The 5,613-nt window shown below is 18.4% G+C and overlaps 1 protein-coding gene and 1 pseudogene across 3 annotated transcripts in view; both read left to right on the top strand.

Annotated features, from left to right (window-relative positions):
• The window catches only part of LOC102675481, a 23,535-nt gene that overhangs the window by 4,070 nt on the left and 13,852 nt on the right, over positions 1-5,613 (top strand). The window lies entirely within an intron of this gene.
• Positions 4,179-5,613, top strand: part of LOC116186481 — a 3,088-nt pseudogene continuing 1,653 nt past the window's right edge.

The raw sequence follows: 5,613 nt of genomic DNA, 5'->3' as shown, positions 1-5,613 counted from the left end.
TTGAGCACTTCGTTTTCATATTTTACTTTGATATACTCGATACAACAGAATTGATAATATCATTTATTAAATGTATTAATATTGAAATAAACAATTATTATTACTGTATTTCATTTTGTCTTTTGTTTTATTTGTTTTTTTTTTGTTAATATTTTCTTAGTCAAAAATTTTGAATTGCTAATTAATCTATGTTATTTGTTATTGATCATTTTGCTATCATTATAATTAATTTAGAATAATTATTATTTCGTATATTTATTTCTTAATTTTAGGGGAAAATAACCATTTCATTTTTAATATGTGTGCTTAAACATTTATATCATTTATATTAAATCATATAATATTTATATTACATTTTAATTTAATTAATTTATATTAAATAAATTGTATCAATTTTTTTATAACATTTAATTAATATTAATATATAATATTAATATATAATATTAACATATAACAATTAATTAATATGGTGCTTATTGTTTAATTCTAATATATTAATAATATAGTAAAAATCCTATCCAAAAACAAATACGAACAAATGATGACAAGGAGGAAATTATTATGAGGTAATAAATACCCAACTTTTTGAATTTNTATTCCCTCATATTTTCTTAGATTCCTATAATAATACATTTGCATAATAGTAATTTTTAAATAGTGACAAATTTTACATAAATTTATACACATTAAATTAATATTTCGCGATATAAATCAGCTGAAGTATGTGAAAAATATGCAATTGTAAGTATCGATTAAACTCTCTTTAAAAATAGCAATCTTCTCAGGCAACATTATTTTTTGTTTAGTTTTAAGTTAGTGAAAATCGATAATAGTGGATCGACAATGATGAAAAAAAATTTCCATGTGAGAAACTCCTTCGAATAAGCTGATTATAAATTTTGGAAGCAATAATAAAGTTTTTTAAAAAAAAATTTTTTATTATTTTTAATTATGCAAATTAAATTTTAATCTATTATTTAAGGGTTATTTCTTCAGCTTACAATTTTCAATAGTCTAACAGTAATTTACGAGCAAGTACAGTTTTCAGATCTTCAATCTAAATAGAGATACAAAAGCATTGAGATACATACATTTCATACTTGTTTATTTTTTTTGCGAGTGATTACTATGGAAAATGATGGCAAGAGTCTTGATCTCCACGCGGTGCAATGTCATCTTCGAAACCGTCCTCCATGATCAATATCACTATTGATTGCTCTAATCCTTTTTTTAATTCGCGGAAAATAATGATTGGAGGAAAAATCAAGATCCGCGAAAACTTTCTAGATCAGATCAATTAAAAAAAAAAAAATAGAATTTAGATCAGATAGAATTTAACGACAATACAAATCAAAGTACAATTAGAATCATTACAATCAGTCAAACATTAGCTGTAAACATTAAAATTAAATCATTATTTATTTATTTATTCAAATATAATTCATACAGTCCTACGATAGTAGGTGGTTGTTGAGTAATATCATCAATTCAGACATCTCATTTGTAGAATATTCAAAATCATTTAGTTTAAATTTTAACAGAAATAATAGTTAAAATTCAATATCGATATTTTAATCGCATTAATATATTTTAATCACATGTTTTATATCCATTAATATTCCATATTACATTTTTTTTCACATTATCACATTTTTCACATTATCATTTTAACATTATTTTCATTAATTTCTCCGAATAAAATTATTTTGATAATCGAATTACTAATTATAATAAAGAAAAATATATTCATCTTAACTAATTTGAAATTTTATGGGAATTTTGATTTGTTTTTACGGATTTCAGCAAGTAGATAGGTTAAGTGTAATTCAGAATAATTAAGTGTAATCAGAATAATTTATCTATGGATTTAAATAAAACATTTTTACAACAATTTATCCATGAATTTATATATAATATTATATAATGTTATATAATGTTATAATGGTATATAATGTTATAATGGTATATAATGTTATATATACTATCCTGGAATTTACTATAATTTGATATATAATTAATAGTTTTCGTTAATATATATATTGCATGTTATTAAAATATCAAAATATTATATTATATTAAAATTTTCTAGATTTTAGTTTATTAGAATTATTTATTTAACAATTTAATTCAAGCATTAGGCCTCTATCATTTTCCAACAAATATAATATAAATAGAATATAAATAGAATATAATAGAATACTTGTGGAATATCTATAACTTTATTTTCTCGAATATATAAAAATGAAAACGATATCATAATAAAAATTATTATCACATATTGATGGAATTGATAATTGAATGATAAGAAGAAAAATTTTAAATTTTAATATTAAGGAGTCACGAATAAATTTCTAAAGGATTTTTTAAAGAATTGTCAAATATCTATGTAAATATGTTAATTCACCACTTATTTATTCTATATATGTTTATTTATTATATTCTATATATTTATACATATTTATATATTTATTAAATATTATTATGTTTATATATATATTTAGTTTTAATATTTAATGATTATTATATAATATAACATCATAATATACATTATCATCTTTCTTAAAATTAATGACATATAAAATGATATAATTTTTTGTGTCTCGTGCGTTGAACAATAAATACAAAATATTGGATTGATTAGAAAATAATATAAATTATGAATCTAAAAATGAATCGAAAAAATTATGAAAAAATTATAAAAAAATATATATATTTTTTAGTTATAATGATAATATGTTGTTTCAAAATAGATGTTTTTGAGATTATGAATTCCAAATTCTAAGAATTCAAAAACCAAAATTTTTCCCTACATGATTCTTTTTCATGTAATATATTGAAGAGTTTTTACAGAATTTCAAAAAGTTTTATACAAAAAATTCAGAAAATTAAAAAACTTCTTTCAATTATTTAGTGATTAGAAATAAATTCTTCAAAAATTTTTTGATTGTTTTTTCTTAATATTTCTATTTTCTATACATTTTATAGATTTTCTTAAGTTTATAATATTAAAATAATAATGTCAAAAAATTATTTTGGTTTTTGAATACTAAACAATTAATTAAAAATATTAAAAAAACAATAAATACTTGTTGTTCTTTTAATTCTAATTAATTTAAATCTAATTAATTTATAATGTATATTATTTTTCATTTTATGTTTTGCTTAATAAGCATCTTAAAAAAGTTTTATAAATATTTTTTCGAATTATCTTATAAATTTATTTGTTTTTTGTTATAGATTTACGTCAATAATTATAAAATTATATAATCATTATTTATCATTTCTATTCTCAAATTGATTTTAGCATTTTCAATTCCAATAATAAGAGATTATAAATTTAAACATATTTTCTATCATATATTTCTAATAAAATTATATTGGATTTTATTAAAATATTTTATTTATGCTTCATATTATTTTACATAAATTATAATAATGTACAATTTCGTTCAAAATTAAATTAAAAATAATAAAATTGTTCGTTCAAATGTTAATAATTGCCTTCTATAAAATAGTTTGAAATGATAATTATTTTTATAATATTAATACAGTATTCAATATATAAAAATTACTTTGGACATATATTTTGGACAATAATTAATACAATACATTATATTTATTATAATACATTAATATTTCTCACATAAAATCATATATTACCATTCAAGTAAAATGTCCTTTATTCGTCTCTTCCAATTTCTCTTTGTTACTCCCATTGAATGAAATAATGATATAAAATATTCGTAATAGAATAAAATAAATAATATAAATAACAAAGAAGTTTTCTTATTTATAAGTTAACTTAAAGACACTATTCAATGTAACAAATTTTCATTTTCTCAACACTTGGAAAAGAAGAGAAAAAAATAAGAATAAGAAAAGAATGAAGGAATATAAAAAACGACAATAAAGATTAATAATACAAACAAATACAAATAATACAAACTTGAAAACTATAATTTTCTCGAAATCAATATCTATTATGGAAAATCTCTTTGCAGAAAATATGCATAAAATCGATCAATTGTAATTTATTGCAATTGCTACACATTATACTATTATTATTTTAAAAAATAACACTATGAAAATACGACAGAGAAAAATAATAATAAATAATATATTAAGACGAAGTATAGTCGAATGATTCTTTGAGTTCTATATGACATCTGACTACAAAAATGGATGTATTCGACGAACAGTAGAATAATTATCGTACTGTGTTGAAAATCGTAGGATTATGGCCGTACAATAATTCAATTTATATGTGGATTCAGAAATTATTGCTATTGACATTGTTTCTTGGCAATGTAATATTTCAGGTAACGAAAATTATAATTTTTTTTCGTATAATTTATTATTATTTTTATTCAAATGGTTTATGGGATATTGTCTATTTATTACATTAAAAATGTGCTCTTTCCTGAAATAATAATATATATTTATTCTATGTATGAAATAATAATGTATTGATATAATGTATTAATATAATTATTGATATAATTTTATATTTATGATATATCAATCAGATATTAATGTATGTGAATATAAAAATATATTTATATAATATTTAAATGTTATAACATTTTAAAGTATATATATATAGATATCATTTAAAAAGGAAAAATTCAAAATTCTATAATTTTTGCATATTTTCAGATATAAAAGAATTTTCTTTCGTAATTTATTTATATTTAATTGAAGACAAAGCAATCACTCTTCAAAAAATTTAATTTTCTCGAAAAGGACGAAACGAAAAAATTTTATTCTAATTTTTATTTCTTATTCGTTTATATGTTATTATATATTATATATTCGCTTATATGTATATTCGGTTAGATTTTATATATATATATATAATAAGAACATGATCAATATCTACACTTTTATCTTTATATCTACAATTTTTGTATCTATTTTTGTAACAATATAAATTTTTGTAATATTATAAATTTTAAAATGCCGATTAAGTAATAATAATAATATAAATAGAAATGCGATTGAAATACTATATAATTATTATAAAATTTAATATTTTTAATGTATTTCGATTAAAAAATTTTTAGATTGTATTACTTTTAAGATTTAAAATTACATTACGAAACTGTATTTTAACATTGTCTAAAACTTTTCCACTTATAATTATTTTATTACGATATATAAGCTTTATAGTATTTTTTCCTATGATGAGTGAAAATTAAAATTATTTTAAATTTTATAATTATTAGAGTTTATATAGAAAAACATTTCTTACATATTATTTTTTTTTCTTTTTTGTTTGGCATAGATAAAACAATTATTTAATCATATACATATGGAGAAAAATATACTATAAGATTCAATAGAAATACAAATACGAATGAAATACATCAATGATTTTTGTCACATGATCCAAATTTTTGTATAATATGTATAAATTTCATTGATGGTATCAATTTATAATATTATCATTGTCATTGTATGAATTTAAATATTGCAAAATATTTGTATATTTATTATTGTATGTTTAAGTTTTTATTATATATATGCTTCTTATATAAATAACAAATAAAAATTATAAATATTATATTATTATGTATATATAGTATATAGTATATAGTATGTAGTATGATTATT

The sequence above is a fragment of the Apis dorsata genome, unplaced genomic scaffold (assembly GCF_000469605.1).
Source record: "Apis dorsata unplaced genomic scaffold, Apis dorsata 1.3 scaffold_758, whole genome shotgun sequence".
Classification (NCBI taxonomy): Eukaryota; Metazoa; Arthropoda; class Insecta; order Hymenoptera; family Apidae; genus Apis; species Apis dorsata.
This window is presented reverse-complemented; position numbering and strand designations above follow the sequence as displayed.